The 19,026-nt window shown below is 33.6% G+C and overlaps 1 protein-coding gene across 1 annotated transcript in view; it reads left to right on the forward strand.

Moving 5' to 3' along the window:
* The first annotated feature begins 8,381 nt into the window (after positions 1-8,381).
* The window catches only part of LOC143250629 (leucine-rich repeat neuronal protein 1-like), a 54,230-nt gene continuing 43,585 nt past the window's right edge, over positions 8,382-19,026 (forward strand). The window contains exon 1 of the mRNA XM_076501485.1: positions 8,382-8,631. The gene's annotated coding sequence lies outside the window, so the exon portion shown is untranslated. The remainder of the gene's footprint in view (positions 8,632-19,026) is intronic.

Below are 19,026 nucleotides of genomic sequence, written 5' to 3' on the forward strand. Positions count from 1 at the left end.
TACCTAACGAAATTCGTCCAGCTTATTATGTTCTTCACAAATCAGTACTCTAAGTAAATAATGAAGAGCAATAATAATGATAAAATACATAATAAAAATAATGATGTAACTGGTAAATGATTTAGTTGATACTCTTAATGAAAGTAACATAAAAACCATAGAACATAACTTAGTTAGAAAACCTATACAAATTAGATGTTCACTTCGTATACTATAAATGATTCTCTCTCATTTTTATTATATTCATCATATACCTTAGTTTTATCTATTGGAAAGGACAAGCTACTAACATAGCTGCATCATTTGAGGTTTAATTCTTGACAAGGAGAAGGTGAAATACTGATGTTTGTAAGCGAATATCGAGTGAACTTTGTGTTCTACCTACTAAAGTAGTATTTTCAGATGTTAACTGATCAAGGACAAAAGATATCGGACAACTTGTACATTATCGTCTATAAAAGGAACAAGAAAACAATCTAAACTTGTATACCTGAATATTCGTCAAAACTTTATATATATATATTTACATATACTTTACAGAATCTTCTTGACAGGAAGAATGGTCTATTTTATCAAGTTAATGGTTAATCATGTAAGATGATTTCCAGTGCTCGTAGCTAATAAAACAAATGTTAAGCTCAACTATTGGGTTGAGGAATAATTCGTGAGCGTTTTTTCAAGTTAAAAAAATATATTCATAAATGAAACGCTTTCGCAAAATATTTCATGTCATTTGGTAGATAATTTTTTGCTCTAATAGATGGTGTGTTTGATTTTCATATGTCTTTAATTTTTGCTTTCATTTTCAGCTCATTAAATGGAATGTCAAGTGGACAAAATCGAGCATTTTCGACACCATCTGCTTTTCGCATTTAATTTCTTACAATTTCGTTTAAAACAATGCATGCTATATACCTAGGTATTACATGAAATAAAGTATCATAATAAATGTTTTGGGTGTAATGTGTTCATGCATTGAAGTATTGTATAGTCTTGCATGTAATGCTTGAATGAAATTATTTAAAAACGCTCACGAATTATTCCTCAACCTAATAATTTACGTCTGAATCATATAAAGCTGGACTAATATACTTTTTTGGCTTCCTTGAGCTTGATGACTAATTATTTGGATTTATAGGTTTGTCTGGACGTTTCTTTAGTTTATAATCATATGATGTTTGGTGAGGTACAACAGTTTCTAGTACACTATTTTGGTTGAAATAACTTGAGTATAAAGAGTGCAGAAAATCCATTTTTCTTTTTCCAAATAGTGCAATAAAAAAAATGTTTCAGCTATTCTACATAAACATAAAATTGTGCAAGACGTATTTATAGTGATGTATAGTATCGTGCAAAATGTGTTAGAACAAAACTAAATATTATATTTCAGCTACTTTTAAAGAATAATAAAAGATAAATCACAGGCGAAACATCAAACTTTTATTAATCTTTATATTTAGTACAACATAAACTCAGTGGAAGTGGTTGAGTTCAGCAAACAGTTAATATTTTGTGTCCCCCTTCTGTTTTAATAACTGCAGACAATCGTTCAGACATTGTTAGAACATATTTAAACAAAGCGTTCCTTGGAATTGTACTCCAAATGTCTCTAATGTACTCCCATGAAATTCTTTGGAAGTAACTTTTGACTTGTCGATTTTTTGATCTATCAACTTTGAGACCTACTTAAATGGGTTGAGATCGTGGACATTGCATCATTTGAATGACTCTAGCAACTTCTTTGCTAGCAAAGTAATTTCTACATAGGTTGGATGTGTGTTTGGTAGTAGAATCTTTTATCAATTATACGTAAACCATTGGATATACCATGATAGATCGGTAGCTGATGTTACTTGCGCTGGTCCATTATTCCATCTATTTTTCAAGAATAAACCACCACATTGCCACCACCATGCTTCTTGGTGGATGTTATGCAGTATATTTTACATTTCTTTCGCCAGACGTACAACCTAAACTTTGAATCATATATTTCAAACTTTGACACATCCGTTCATGACACCTTTTACCAATTATCAACAGTCCAGTTGTACTTTTTAGCAAATTTCAATCTCTTGACAATATTTGTAGATCGAAGCAAAATATTTTAACTGTTCAACAACCAAATATCCCATTATCATCTACTCTTGATACTGTAGATCGAGACACTCTATTGTCATTTGGTACATGGTAGTTTATCTCATGCTTGAGTCTTCCTTCTGTTCCGAAGGCTACATAAACGAAGATACTTAATATCAGTATCACTGAGTTTAGGTGTTATGCCTATTTATTTTCTATTTTCAGATTTAATTGTTTCGGTCTTACAATCTATGATGTATTTGAAAGTGTTTGTGGAGCATTTCAAGTCTGCAATAATTTGTCGAAGACTCAAACCAGCATCATGTAAATCTTTTATGTAAATTCTGAGCTCTACTGACAATTCTCTAAGTTTCTTGGCAGTAAAATGGTAACAAAACTTAATATATAGTGTTAAACACTGTTTTTATCAAGGTTCAAATCGCTTTCTTATAGCATATACCGATATTATATGCTAGCTCCTTTGCTAGCTTCTTTCTTTAAAGCTAAGACACTGTATGGGGCACCATAACAGTTATCTAAGACCCTATGTTTGATCCCTATGTTCTTTCAATCAAATCTTTTATAATATGACCTTGGTACAAGTATATGGGGATTCTAAATAATGATAAATATTTTCGCCTTGGATCATTCAGTTTACCAGGTATCAATGAAGTATTACTATAGTGTTGAAATTTACATTCTCTAATGGTATGGAAGAATTAGCCCTATAAAATGGAAAGAAAGACAAAATGTCCTTTCTTTTATCCTAACAGTTTTGCACACTCTACTATAGATTGTTACTGCGTGTGTTTTTATGTTACTACAGTGTAAATAAACATGTTTTGAAAGACGCTTATCTACATTGTTATACAATAAAATAGAAAATGTTTCTCAACGTTTAATTCTGATGACTTAACCTGTTGACTGCCAAGTATTTTAGCTGCTACAGTACAATTCTAATGCTTCTTCATTTTGTAACTTTTTCGTGACGTCATTTAGATCGAAAGTGAAACAATTTGTGAGTAGGTCAAATGCATGTATAGTGCTGAGATCTAACGTGAAGTTAGGTATTACTGAGAACGAATTAACTCGTCTGTGGCACTGTGTTACCGATCAGCTTGGACGAGTTATCTCGTCTACGGCACTAAACAGGTTAATAATACATGTTTCTCGTAAGAATAGCTCGTAATGGCTTTTTATCAACGTTGTGTTATAGAAGCAATATTACAGTGATCTGGTTCTGCTTTAAGTGCTAACCTACAGAGGTTCATGTTTCGCTGAATTGTGTTCTGTTCATCACACAATTTATTGCATTTGTATGTTGATTGTATTATAAAGCACAATTATGTATTTTAAAAGCATAAAACCATAAGAGAATATTAAATAACCTTCTGCCAGATAACAGGTAGGATATGATCAGTGTGATATAATGTTATAATTATACTTAACTTACGATTAACTTAATACACCAGACCTGATAAGCTCTGGTGCTGAGCGACATTCTTCTTGAACAGCAATGTAAAATAACAATAAGAATTGTTGAATTATTTTGTTTTTACTAGAAACCAATGCATAATCCAACAAAACATTGCGCAACTTTGATTACTGCTGACCTTACTGTCAAATAATATCCTTTAAGTAGTTATCCTACTATCAATTTAGTCATCATTATGTAGCATATAACTTTGTGTATTATGAACAGCTCAAATAAATACCGTTTCAACTAATATGTTCTACAAAACATCAAAGTCTGTCTTTATAGTAATTCGTCAAGACCTTGCTTTTGATCATAAGTTAACTTGAAGGTATTGAAGGCACACATCAATAAAATCAATTCCAAGATTAGCAGAAGTATCTCCTGTTAACGTAGAACAGTAAGCTCAAAATGCTGTATCCAGCACACTAAGATATAACATTTTCAATACTTATGAACTACGACCCGCTAGTAACGTGTTCATGTCGAAATCCTCCTTTACAGAGCTACAAATCCAAAGAAGTTAGAAAAAGATAGAGCTATTCGCATCACTTTTCTCTTTATCCAATATACCTACAAAGATTACCTTCATAAAATCTCTTAATGTTTCTAATGTCAACACATGTGATCCCACCCTAGGTTTCACTTTTCCTATGCTGTAATTCTCTCTCTCGGCGCCTGGCATAGCCTAGCACGTTAAGGCGTGCGCTTCGTAATCTGAGGGTCGCGCGTTCGCACCCGAGTCGCGCCAAACATGCTCGCCCTCCCAGCCGTGGGGGCGTTATAATGTGACGGTCAATCCCACTATTCGTTGATAAAAGAGTAACCCAAGAGTTGGCGGTGGGTGGTGATGACTAGCTGCCTTCCCTCTAGTCTTACACTGCTAAATTAGGGACGGCTAGCACAGATAGCCCTCGAGTAGCTTTGTGCGAAATTCCAAAACAAACAAACAAACTCTCTTTCGGTAAAGCTTTCTACAGTTACTGCTACACCCACTACCTCGATAAATATCGCTACTTGTGCTATACTTTTCTTAACTGTGAATTCCTTCTATTCTGGTCGTTCAAGAAATTCGTAAACGTAATTTCGTGAGACGATTTTGTTTCTTTACGTCAATTTTGATAAATTTCAGCTTTCTAATCACTTTATTTCCACAAGAGAAACAACTTTATTTCTAACTACTCCTTGTTCTTGTTTTAAAGACTGCCATAACTTTTTGTTCTTCTCACTTATCCCTTCTTGTTTATCACATTAATTTAGGCTTTTTTTTGCTCAGTGGTTAGCACACTAAACTGTAAACCCGAGGGAAAATGGTTTGTGTCCCATTATCTCAAATTTGCACTTCTTACTTTGGGGTTTGGTGTGCATAAAAGAATGATCTTGAAATGTCAATATTTCATTGGATTAGTCCTAGAGTTGGTGGTAAATGATGTTAACTAGTTTTATTCGGTCTACTATGTCATTTCAATATTAGGGACGGCTCGTATAGGCAGTCTTAGAGTATCTTTGTTTGTTTTCAACATTCACATTTATATAGAACAACTTCTTGTTTCAAACCTTATTTTTAAGCTGTTTTTCTTACCTCGACTCTGTTATTTTTATTCCTGAACCACGCACTCTACACACACTCTTAGTTACTATCGATACCTATAACAAATCTCCAGACCTTCTTATAACTTTTACCACAATATAAAAAGTAAACAAACCATAATTTGGTGTCAAAACCCTTTGGGAGAATGATCTAAGTATTTAGTGCTTGAACACGTTGTTTCTTTTCCTTTCTTGTTTTTTGTTTTGTTTGTTTCAGGCGAAGCTTAGATAAATCCTATGGTAGAGCTCTGGACTTTATATCTAATTAACCGGGTTAGAATCTGTGCGATACCACAAAACATTCCCCTCAATTTGAGCTATAGGGGTGTTATAACAGGAATGGCCAATTCCTTAGCGAAGGTGGTACGATGGTTATGACTGACTGTTTCCTCTCTGGTCATTATTCCGATGTTATAGACATAATGATAGAAAAACACAGAAGTTCAGACGTCTTGATGGAAATGAATACAAACCCTATCACTCAAGCACTTTCGAATGGTGGACCTTTCTTCTTCAGGGGCAAACTGGGAATGTTCCATAGGGTTTTTACTTATTTCTTCCGATATGATAGAGGGTAGCGAATAGCCTTTGTAACTTTGCAACAAATACGAAACTTTGATTTTTCCTTCGTCCTTGGAGTTGGGATTCTACGCTAGAGTGAAAAAATTCGTTTTTATACTAATATTCTAGCAAAGTATCGTTGTTTGCTTTTAAAAAAAATTCCTTGAGCGTATTTAAACACGACATTTGCTACGATAGTATTCTAAACAATGTGCAGCGTTGGTGCAGAAAGAATCATCAAACTGCTGATCACCTAGTTAATCTGCCTCATTACGGATTTTAATCTAAATTCTACAACGATAACCAATTTTTAAGGCATGCCGGAGTAAGATATGAAGTACAACCACTTAATCTACTCTGTATTCTAGTCACGTGGATGTTAATTTATTTGATAACGGTTCCATTAACATTCAAGTTCGCTGAGCAGTTTCCGACTTATCCTATCTTGAGGTTGAGCCTTCTGTGATCAGTCTCGTGCTGTACGTCATTTATTCTAATGACAGGCATTTTACTTGGATGGTTAATCTTTATATTTTCCGATATATAGACGACATTGTCATAAGAAGCTATTTTCACAGCCTTCTTTATGTTACAGATAAAGTACAGAACCAGTTCGATGATCTTTCACCATATGGCTGATAATCCAGTGAAAATACTGGTCGTTGTATTTAGGCATCAGCTAATAAAAAGCTACAAGCAGATGAATAAAGGTCACTGAATAGTTTTAGGGTATGTTCTTTATCCTTACTAAAGGTCACTCAACAGTTTCAGGGTATATTCTTTATTCTTACTAAAGGTCACTGTAACGTTTCAGGGTATGTTCTTTATCCTCACTAAACGTCACTCTACAGTTTTAGGGTATGTTCTTTAATCTTACTAAAGGTCTCTCTACACTTTCAGGGTATGTTTTTAATCTTACTAAACGTCACTCTACAGCTTCAGGGTGTGTTCTTTATCCTTTCTAAATAATGAAGTTCCTAGGAACATCTTTGGTCAATATTTAAACTGGTTATGCATAAGTTTGTCTACGCTGATATTTGTTATGCTATGTGTTGAGCACTATCCTGTTGTTGTTGCCTTCCTTGACTTTTAAGACATAAGAAAATGCCTTATGAGAATATTACTCACAAAAGCACATCTTCAGTTGCTTCTTAGGTGCTTGTTTTTCTCGTCTCCTACCTACGTTACCTGTAATAACAGGAAAATCTGCATCACCTTTTTACAACGTTCATTTTTGTCTTTTCTTATTTGACTTCACATTTTCGATAGTTATATCAAGCATCAATGATAAACCGTTTCTAGTGTCCATCACTAAAGCGTTTTCTTTTACATGTTATTTAACTCTATAGCGACATAAATATTATTCCCATAGAGAGTACAGACTCTTGGCATTGCCTGGAATGACTCATGTTACAAAATAAAATAATCATATTATCTACGTTATAATTTAGCAGAACTCTTCAGATATAATTATAGTTTTAAAACTCAAAATAAATGGATAAAAACTAGATAATTCAATACGAGAGAAACACATAACATTATAAAACGGTAGGCTTGTTCTGATAAGGCAATATTAGTGAAAATGGTTAACGGGATTTTGGAGAGTTGTGAGATATTGTAAGAAACGCCCTGAAAAGTTAGGAAACAAACTTGAAAACAACAGAAAACTACAGAGAACGATGTTAAGTAAAAAGTATTTCAAAAGTCAGTGAAATACTATTATATAACTCTTCCAATATTTCTAAAGTTATAATATAAGCAGCGATAAAATACACTTGGTAATATGTCTTAAAGATATTTATCCTCAAAAAACAAATAAACACATAAAGCAGTCAGATTAGTATGAACGATTTAAACAACTGCAGGGCGATTTAATGTATTTGATAATCTATATATTCTTTGAATGAAGCGATACACGTGCAAGGGTTAGAACGAACGATATACCATGAGAGAATACCATACATCCAATCCAGCTGGTCGTTACAAGCTGTGAAACAACAGTGTTAGAATACAATCGAAGGCAGTGCGCGAATGTAATTCAAGCTTCTATAAACAAAAAGTGAGGTTATTGGTTTTAAACATTATTCGAGTAGAAACTAAATATAAACACACAGTTATTAAATTAGGTCAACAGGAAACCAAAGCAACAACAAAGGAGAACGCAACAATAGAGCAATCCAATTTAAACTACAATGTTACGTGCGCGGAAAAAGGAAGAAATGGAGGTGTCCGTGATCCGTAAAAACAAAAAAAAAGTAAGTAACGCTAAGTAATGTAAAAATATTAATATGAAGTTTTATAAACACACTAACTTGAAATAACAAGGAAAAATATTTAATTATGCTGTTTTATGTTTACTGGATTGGTCAAAGTGCGTTTACGCAATCAAATATTATAAAGAGTTATCACAGATTCATACTACTTTACGTTGTGTATTCATGCACGTAAAAATTAAGTTACTGTAAATTAAAATTACACGAAATCAGGTATTTCAGGTTATGATATTTAATTTACACAGATTAAAACTTCGTTCTGCATAACGCGATAAAATGTGCACTGCAGACATCAACGAAAAAAGTTGGTAGTCGAATCAGCTAGAAGTGCATCGAGATGGCAATCAATGAGAGTTTTAGAGAGTGTACTGCGCATGACCCGTATGAATGTTGTGGATCGTTTATGTTTGTGAGACGACTGTTGGAGTTGCTCAGAAGGATAGTTAGTATCATCCAAGACTGGTTAGATCTGCAAAGACAGAGAAGGACAGTATTTTATATCTCTAGGAATTCATTCCAGGGGAATGAGAGGAAGACAAAGATGAGTATATAAGTTTCCAGAAGACGTCGTGTTGCCTTCCTGGTCGATCATTAGATCCGTGACTGACGTGGCTGGTCAACCAAACGCTCAACCGAATCTGCACGTGCACTACAGAAGTAAGTATCGGCTTGCTTTAATCGAGACTAAAGTGTAGTTTTTTACAAACATACGATTTAATTTAGAAATAATGTCAATCCGTGAAGACCTTCTCTGAATACACTAACTGCTTAAAATGCTAATATAAATTAAGAACTTTTGTTTGTTTTGTAATAATGTTTGAGCTTTAATTCAGTTTCATCTTTGGTCATCTGTAAATGCCCACCTTTCACTCGAAGTACTTTGTTTTAACGCCAGAAAACATTAAATATTACTCAGTGGGGAAATGTATATATTTCTTTGTATATTTAAGTCGTCCAGTAAAAGCACAAATGCATTTTAAGAGGTCGCTGTCATATTTACAATTATCTCTAAATGATGATTGGTGGTTTAGTCTTAGGCTAGAAAGTGGATTTTTATCATTCGAATTTAATCCTGATGCATTTTTGGGAGTGGTATGTACGAATTTACATGTTGTAAACCGAAAAAAAATGTTTGCTAGAAACAGAGTCAGTTGTTTGGCGATTTATTCTCCGAAACTTTCTAAGTATTTCAGTCTCTTGCTCAACTTGCCAGGAATATTTATTGTTAAAATTAGGTTCAACTATTTTCAACTGTGTAGTAGTTTCAGCTCATCATATCAATATAGATATATTAATAAAATATACAATAGTTGACACCAAGCAAACTAGCTGCCGTTCTCCTGACGAGGATGGGCCTTGTTTGTGAGAGGGGAGAATGTAGTTGAGTTGTTAAAAAGTGTTTTACAAGCAAGTGCTCGGAAGCCAGCCCTTCATCTCAGTTGGCAGAGCACTCGCCTTGTGTTCGAGAGGTCCCGTGTACAAATGCGAGGAGAAATATATATGTATTGTATAAAAATGGAAATGCCATAAATGAGTATCTTTGCATTTCTAGTTCAGTAAAGTAAACTGAGATGTAACAGAATAAGTCTTAGTACTGATTTGGTTATTACAGCTCTGTTAGGTCAAGCTTGCGATAACCTTTCAATGTGTCAACGAAATAAAATAAAACTCAAACTATATAGTACGAACGAAATATATGTAATTTACTCTGTAAGAGTTTTCAGGAATAGTAGGGCTCACACAACAAAAGGTTGTAAACATGTAAAGTAATAAGATTTGTCTGTATGATTCCTTCTATGAATATTGCGTGAGTATGAAACTGGTTAACTGAACACGTGTTTATCGTTTAGCTTTCAAATAAAAGTCAGTGAATTTTGTAAGTAGAAAAACATAACTGGTTGGTGAAAAATATACACCTCAGATAAATTCACTAACAAACGTTAAAATTTTGGCATATGAGAGCCTTTGATTGTCGAGCATAAATACGAAGTAGCTTGGCTGTTGAAAATTATGTAGTTCATGATACTCAATGGTTTAGTCATTATTTGGCTTGGAAAATAAAATTCCTGTGATTGTATCCGAAAAAAAGGCCCTTGTTGGCCCTGTGGTAGAGCTCTAGATGTCGGATAAGGTACACTGTTTTCGAACCCATGAGATACCATAAAATAGTCCTCACACTTTAAGTTGTAAGTAATTATAAGAGTGGCAATAAATTGCTTAGGGTGGTGGTTGCTGTTGACTGGCCACCTTCCCTCTGCTTAGTAATTCAAAAGTAAGGAGGCGGCAGGTTACATGATAGCTTTGCCATGCATACAGTTTACCAATATAAATACATTTAAAAAAAATTATGGTTTTTGTTCACCAACTTTTGTCTTATATCCAAGTTTACCCCTGATGAAGGAAGGTCCACATTTTGAAAGTGCTTTGGTCATAAGGTTTCATATGCTTGTCTGTTTTTAAGAGGTATTCGTTTACGATGTAAATTTTGATATGTACTTCAACTATTCGGGTTTACAATAAACATTGCTAACCCGTATGAATTTATATGCTGCATGTTTTAAAAACGCAGCGGCATCAATAACTAACAATATAGATTAAATAGAAAGAGTAACATCTGAGTTTTCTTAAACACACTATTGAGTTGTAATATTATGTTAGTAGAGTGAGTTATTCAATTAAATTTAAAACTGATGTTTATTTGTAAAGTTAACTTATTTGTTAATAAAGTGTCACAATAATAGTTAGTTATTATAGATCATACAAAAACGTTTTATATCACCAATTTTAATTTTCTTAAAACATTATTAAATAATTTATAAACATACCAGTCTTTGTTTATTTTGAAGCACAAAGTTACATCATGTAATACGTACTCTGAACCTACCACAGGTATGGAAACTCTGGTGTTTAAAATCTCGGTCATTCAGTACTTATTTGTCGATGAATTAGTATTATATCTTGTAATAAACCAGCGGCTACGTCTCATAAAACCTAGACAGAACGACCGAGTAACAAGAGTTTAAAGTTAGTTTCCAGCTATGTGGCTTTAAAAGCTAGAACATAATATCCATGTGGATGGTATACAAACAAGATCGTAAAAGTAAGGATACACTGGAGATACTAAAATGGAAAGGATAAATTGCTAGAGATAAAGTTAAGTAGAAATAAATGCATGGTTGAATAATACTGTTGTAAGTCAAGTTTATATGAGACGCTTTGGAAAGGAATAAGTGGTGATTGAAGGGGCTAAACATGGCCTGATGGTTAGCGTAATGGGCTACGAAAATGAGTTGTTTTCTTTTCAAATTAAAGTCCTGCTACCGACAGAGAAAAACTCACGTTTCGTAGTTTGGGGTCATGGATGCGTTAGAAGTGTCACTGTCAGATCCTACTATTCGGTCTTTAAAGAGTAGATGTGCACGACGACCAAGAAACAAAACCATTTTGACCTCCTCCTTCTTAATGCCCCTCCCCTTCTCTTGCCGCGCAGTCAGTCAGGCAACTGAAATTTTACAAAAATATACCTATCCTAATCTCCAAATATTTAATGAAAAATATATGTTTGTCTTTATTTATCTATACCAATTTCGATTCGAAATACTATATTTTATTATTTTTATTTTCCCCAAAATTACAATTTCAATCGACTGGCAGATATCGAATAAGAAAAATATGTGTTTTGCTTCTTGTCACATCATTCGTGAATAAAGTAATAATGGCCATATAAACTGCATCTATATTTACTCTAGAAATATATGATTTTATCATTACCAGGGGCCCATAAAACTCACTGCAACAATTTTACAATACTTCTGTGGAGTCTTATCGGAATCTGAACATTCGTGTATGAGACAACTTGCACACAAACACACACACATATATATAAGTAAACACGATCTCAATGGTATAAAAACAGGAAGAAAAGTTAAGTAATTGTAAGTGAATGCAGAGCTATAACTATTCGAGAAATACTTATCTGTTCTCTGTCTACTACGGGTATCGAAACCTAGTTTCTCGCAGTACTTTACAGCAGACGCAGCGTTATGCCAGTGAGAAGTAAGAATAGAAGGTATGGATCGTTTATGAAATGTTTATTACTGCAATGTAATATTAGTTTGTTAGATGATGGTTGTGTTCCAAACGATGTTTGTTCGACTAGAACTATAACTAAAAATTTTGCAAATGTCAAGTATCAACAATTGCAGAGTAGACTAAAGGATTCAATGAGTGTAAAATTCTTAACCTTACTGTTTCAAGGTATCACAGGACTAGTTATGAAGTATATATTTCTTCAGTCCTTTAATATATTCTGCATATGTTTCTTTCTTTTCCCTCTGCGTGGTCCACAGTTTCAAATTATAGACAACGCAGAGGGAAAGGAAAACAACCAATGGATCCTCTACTCTCAACGAATTGTAGGATTGACTGTCAATATTGTAATGTACCCACAACTAAATGTTCGACGATAGCTGGCCCAGTATGGCGAGGTGGTTAAGGAACTCGACTTCAATCCAAGGGTTGCGGGTCCAAATTTCCGTCACACCAAACATGCTCGCCCTTTCAGCCATGGGGGCGTTATAATGAGCGATCAATCCCACTATTATTTGGTAAAGAATAGCTCAAGATTTAGTGGTGGGTGGCGATGACTAGCTGCCTTCCCTCTAGTCTTACACTGCTAAATTAGGGATGGCTAGCACAGATAGCTCTCGTGTAACTTTGCGAGAAATTCAAAACAAACAAATAAACAATTCGACGATAGCGCGATGTGTGAAACATGAAACACTCGGTTTTCGAGTACAATACGTTAATCATTAAGCCACATTTATAGAACAGGTAGCTCTAAGGAAATAACGAACAAAACTGTGAAGTATGTAAAATTTGAAGCTACGCGTATTATGAAACAGCAAACAGAAATCAAATATAATTAAAAAATAGCAAACAGCGGTTGATTAAGCTCATAAATATCTTATATTGATTGATATAAGAAAAAACAGTTTCATTCAGCCGATGACTTAGCGAAAGATATGATGAGCTATGTCTCTAAAAATCAGGTTCCCCAGTGGCACAGCGGTATGTTTTCATGGTAGGCAGAGTAGAGATAACCTTTTGTGTAGCTTTTGGCTTAATGATAAACAACAACAAACTAAAACTAAAATCAGGCTTCGATTATCGCAGAGTACTGGGCACAGATAGTCCATTGTGTGGTTTTGTGCTTAGTAACAAACAAACAACGAGGAAGTAGCCGTTAACTGAGATCATGTTTTTGTATTCAGATAGACAGTGATTCTAAATATTCCTAATTGTTTCCTTATTCAAACATATATTAAAGCGGATCTGCTGTAATCTATTAATCAATATAATGTGATAGTGAAGTGGGGTAGGTTTAGTTTTTGAGCCAGATAGAGCGGTAAGTAAGAAGATTAGTAAATTTCGTACTCGAGATAACCTGTTACTGAGGTGGATTAGTCCTCGTTTCCTAATCCTATTAGAGAGGTAACAAAGCAGTTTAGTCAGTTTTATTTGAGATAATTTGGTAACGGGTAGACTAGTTTTGTTTTCCTGACTCAGACGGTGAGAAAACTAAGTATTTTAGTTAGTTTCGTATTAAAGACAAGTTCATAGTCAGTTGGTTTATCTCAGTTCCCTGAAATATGTAGTGACGAAAAACACAACAACAACATAACGATTATTTAATCTTATAATGAATTGCTTGTGAGATAAATTAATATTATTTCCTCAGTCAAGATAGTGAAACAACGAATCAGAATTATCAGTTCTAACATTTGAAGAAATTTGATAGCGAAGTACATTAATTATTCTTTTCTGATCAAGATAGGCACATAATGAAGTGGTCCAGTATTTTGTTTTTACGCAGATAATGAAGTAGATTAGTGATAGCACTGTTTTCAACTTCTCATATAGCGAGATGAATAAAAAATAAAGGAAAACACTGCTACAGATATCCAAGATTAAAAACATGAAAAAAAGTATTAAGGAAGCGCAGAAATTAACAGGCTAGAAACTGTAATAAGAGATAATCAGATTGAGTGGTGATGAAACACACACTTTGAAGGATTGCAAATAGAAGATCGAGAGACACAGACTAGAACTAGAGAATACTGGTAGATCAAATATATCAGAGAGAAGCAGAAATATCTTAAGAAATTTAGAAGCTATGAGGAAAATATCCTTGAAGGAATACAGTTAATGTCCACTGTAACAGACCATATGCACAATTGAACACTTATAAAAGTAATACTGAAAACACACATAATAATGTATTTAGAGGTTATCATGAACTTCATTCATCTATGAACATCTGTAAATAATGTGTAATAATCGAACACTAAATACACATGACTTGTGAAGTGTTCTTATTTGAAGCAAAAATAATATATAAAGTTATAGGAAAGATTAGCAAGAAAAACTCGCGTATGAAAAACAACCAAAAACAATTTATATTTAGTGAGAGAAGACGATGATTTTAGTTCATTGTTGCTATACCTGAATGGTTGGCTACTATGCGTACTAGCCATCTGTAATTTTGAGCTGACACACTAGAGGGACAGGCTGTCAATTCTTTACCTACATTAATCGATTAATCGAATTTTATTGTTGCTCTTATAACTCACAATAAGCTTCATAGTGCGTAGCTCAAATATATGGCATCATGACGAGAACCGTAGAGTATACGGTCCATTACACTAACGGCTAGGCTACACCCTATCTGCTACAGAGTTCAGATTTGCAGTAAGAAAAAAAAAAGTAGTAATTACGATAATAAAGATGCTTAAACTTGTTACTTTTATCACGTGTTCTTTTCGATTTTTTTTTCAATCACTGAACAGCTTTGTAAGTTATTAGCATTTAAACAAAATAAATGTAATATTTTATACTATGAAACGTTAACAAAAATGATTCTTGTACCAATCGATCTGAAAAGACTCATAGAAGCCAAATGATATGTGAACTGTAATTGAATTTTTTTTCCTAACGAACACCAGTCATTTGGATTTATTTGTTACTTTCCCTGTCAGAGGACTGAAATTTGCAAACGTTATTATGTTAAATGTCATCAGCGTTTTTCTTGAAATAATTTTGTTATCCGCCAATTTATCATAAGAGTTACTACATCAGTTTTTTGTGGTTGAAATTAACTAATTTAGAAACAGTTATGTTTCCTATGAAGTCATAATAAAATACAGGATGATAATAAAGGCTTGAGCCCAGTCCATAAGTACGTTGTTCAGACATAACGGTGCTGATTGAATCGAACTACACAGTGTATTATCTTTTGTCACTGAATAACATTAAAACTCATCACCAGATGGTAGAACAATGCCGCAATGTTTTTACAACATTGTTTCCTGATCGCTAACAAAGCTTCGTTATGGCTGCTTTCTCCTTCGGGGTTTCTTTAGTTGAGAGATGCATGAAATGAAAACAACGTTAATGGGATCTGCTCCTACATAAGCACGAGACCACATTTAACGCCAACTAATAAAAATATTTTTTTATGTTTCTATCGCGCATGGCATACCAGAAATGTCTGCGATTTTCTACTTGTTCTGTTGACAATCTCATGTCTTACATAGAACCTTTTGAACCGAATGAAATTCTTTATAACTACCAAGTAAATATACCTGTCTATTTACAAATATATAATGTCACACCTAAAATAAATCTATACAGTTAAAAGTAACTGAAGAAGATCTTTCCGGTTAATTAATTAGTTTTTGTGTGCAAACCCTTTTTCGCAAACCCAGCTGTTGTATAATGAACAAGACGAGATACCCGGAATGATAAAATTAGCTTGAATGTGACTAGAGAAGTAACTTCATCAGTTAAAGTGTCTTATTTTTTTCTACGTATATTGAGTGACAACGCTTTTGCTAAAAACTTATAAACTGTCAAATAATCAACTAAACGAGATACACAAAATGATAAAATTAACCTGAATGTAACTAGAGAAGTAACTTCATCAGTTAAATGGTTTTGTTCTTTCCTAAAAATATTGTGTAACAAGTGAAGCGAAAATATTAATCGTTTTTAAGTTTACTATTTAAAACACAACCAGCTTTTTTGTTTTTGTTAAAGAAACTTTCAGTAACTTACTGTCATTCTAATTTAGCCAAATAAACTAATGAAATATTTTTATGCTGTATAATGCACTTACTAAAACAATCCGACTTCCTATTAGTAAATGAGCTTTTATTAGGAACTTGAACAGGTAACATATACTGTTCTTATAATTTGAGATACTCATGCCAAGAAACCTTTTTCGTTTTCATCGGTGTAACTTTAAAACTACTAAATTGTTGGAAACAAAAGAGAAAACAAAAACAAAATTATTTTTATCATTATTTTTAACTTTTATTTTGGACCCGAATCATTGCAATATGACCAATTATTCGCATAGCTGTGGCAAACAATAGAAAGTAGATGAAAACAGAGAGATGTTATTTGGTTAAAGTTAAGCACGAAGTTTCATAATTGGATATCTGTGTTCTGCCTATCACAGGTATCAAATCTGGTGTCTCTAGCGATTTACGTCCACAGAAATACTGCTTTGCTGCTGGAAGACGATATGAAAGAGATAGCAAGGAGATGAAAAATTCAATATACTGTCGTCCAAAGTTCTTATATGTCAGTGTAGTGTTTGAGCCACTGTAAAACTACATCATTCTGTAAAACTACGTCATTCTGTCATCATCGGCTAAAGTAGAATGAACAACATTTTTACTTCACAAACAAGATAAAACTACGTCATTCTGTCATCATCGGCTAAAGTAGAATGAAGAACATTTTTACTTCACAAACAAGATTAAAAATTGTCATATGTTTCAGAATATTTAACAAATTAAATTAAAAATTTTACATAGAAAAGAAAATTAGAACAAGTACATATAAATCTTAGATCATGAAACTTATTTGCAAATAAACTCAAAAATCATTTTTATAAATATAAAAAATCTACTAAAAGTATGAAACTTATCTAAAAATACTGACACATGCCTTTCATTGCCTTTGAATATAGAGCCCGACATGGAAAGTCGTTAAGGAACTCGACTCGTAATTTGAAGGCCGCGGGTTCGAATCCCCGTTATATCAAACACTCTCACCCTTTCAGCTGTGGTGTTGTTATAATGTGTCACTCAATCCCATTATTCTTTGGTAAAAGAGTATCCCAAGAATTGTCAGTGGGTTGTGATGACTAGCTGCCTTTCTTCTAGTTTTACACTTCAAAATTAGGGACGGCTAGGGCAGATAGCCCTCGAGTAGCTTTGCGCGAAATTCAAAACAAAAAAGCCTTTGAATATACGATATTTGTGAATTCTGAATATGCTAATACACGTATTTGATTTCTAAATAAGCAGATCTTTGAAAAATATAAAATTTTTAAGCTTATTTTGTTTATCCTAAATAGACAAGAACTACACGTGTGTAATTACTTTTCGGAATGGTTATACTTTGACAGATGTAGGAAAACTAAAATAAAAGTACTAATTTAAAATATTTTTGTAACACTTAAAACACTAAAATATTTTTTATAATATGTGGAAAATATTTAACTCTATAAGAAATGAGTACCTTCTCTTTCTAACATTGCAAGTTTTTTTCTTATTCTGATGTTTTAAGTCGATGACATTTTTTTTAATAAAGGATTTACTCGGATAGTTCTTGAAATGGTTTTATTTTATACAAAACTTAACAGTTAGAAATTAGTTATTCTTTACAGTTAGATAAACTTTTTTTTAACTGAGCAAGGGATAATAAAACAAAAGTGAACATTTTTCCCAATGTTTTTTTTGTTTTATTCTTTACCAACTATTTTGTTGATATTGTCATGTTTAATTACGCATAATTTGTTTAAAGATTTACTTTGTTATAGCTGAAACGAAACTTTGCAAATCATGTATAAAGAAGAAACTTTTAAGTTTTCAAATAATCGAAAAGATTCCTGAAGGTTGAGATGAGAGGATATGGGCAATTAAGAACAGACTACAGCAATGCTCACCATAACTGTTGAAGTAAACTCAAGAACACAATCACTTGACGTCTGATGTATCTGATGTATTAAGGACAGACAACAGCATTGCTCACCATAACTGTTGAAGAGAACTCAAGAACACGATCACTTGACGTCTGATGTATCTGATATATTAAGGACAGACTACAGCATTGCTCACCATAACTGTTGAAGCAAACTCAAGAACACGATCAGTTGACGTCTGATGTATCTGATGTATTAAGGACAGACTACAGCATTGCTCACCATAACTGTTGAAGTAAACTCAAGAACACGATCACTTGACGTCTGATGTATCTGATGTATTAAGGACAGACCATAGCATTGCTCACCATAACTGTTGAAGTGAACTGAAAAACACGATAAGTTGACGTCTGATATACCTGATGTATTAAGGACAGACTACAGCATTGCTCACCATAAATGGTGAAGCAAACTCAAGAACACGATCAGTTGACGTCTGATGTATCTGATGTATTAAGGACAGACTACAGCATTGCTCACCATAACTGTTGAAGTAAACTCAAGAACACGATCACTTGACGTCTGATGTATCTGATGTATTAAGGACAGACCATAGCATTGCTCACCATAACTGTTGAAGTGAACTGAAAAACACGATAAGTTGACGTCTGATATACCTGATGTATTAAGGACAGACTACAGCATTGCTCACCATAAATGGTGAAGTAAACTCAAGAACACGATGACAACTAAACTAATCCTTCCCATGCTGAAAGAGCACAATGGATCCAGTTCTTGACTGCAGATTAATTGTTACAAATGGATAAAAATTATAGCACATTTTCTCTGAAAGGAAATGCAAGATTATCACAGGTTAACTTCCGGCAATCACCTGCTACATATCATACAGCGTGATGGAATGGAATAATTGGATGAAATGTCTTGGCCAAGGAGGACGTAACAACATGACGCGAGTCAACCTTGAACTCTCAAACATCTGAATACAGTCCAGAGTCTGAAGACAAGTAGTCAGATACTCTGCTTCTTAGTCGTCAATG

This window comes from Tachypleus tridentatus, chromosome 5, assembly GCF_004210375.1.
Source record: "Tachypleus tridentatus isolate NWPU-2018 chromosome 5, ASM421037v1, whole genome shotgun sequence".
Taxonomy (NCBI): domain Eukaryota; kingdom Metazoa; phylum Arthropoda; class Merostomata; order Xiphosura; family Limulidae; genus Tachypleus; species Tachypleus tridentatus.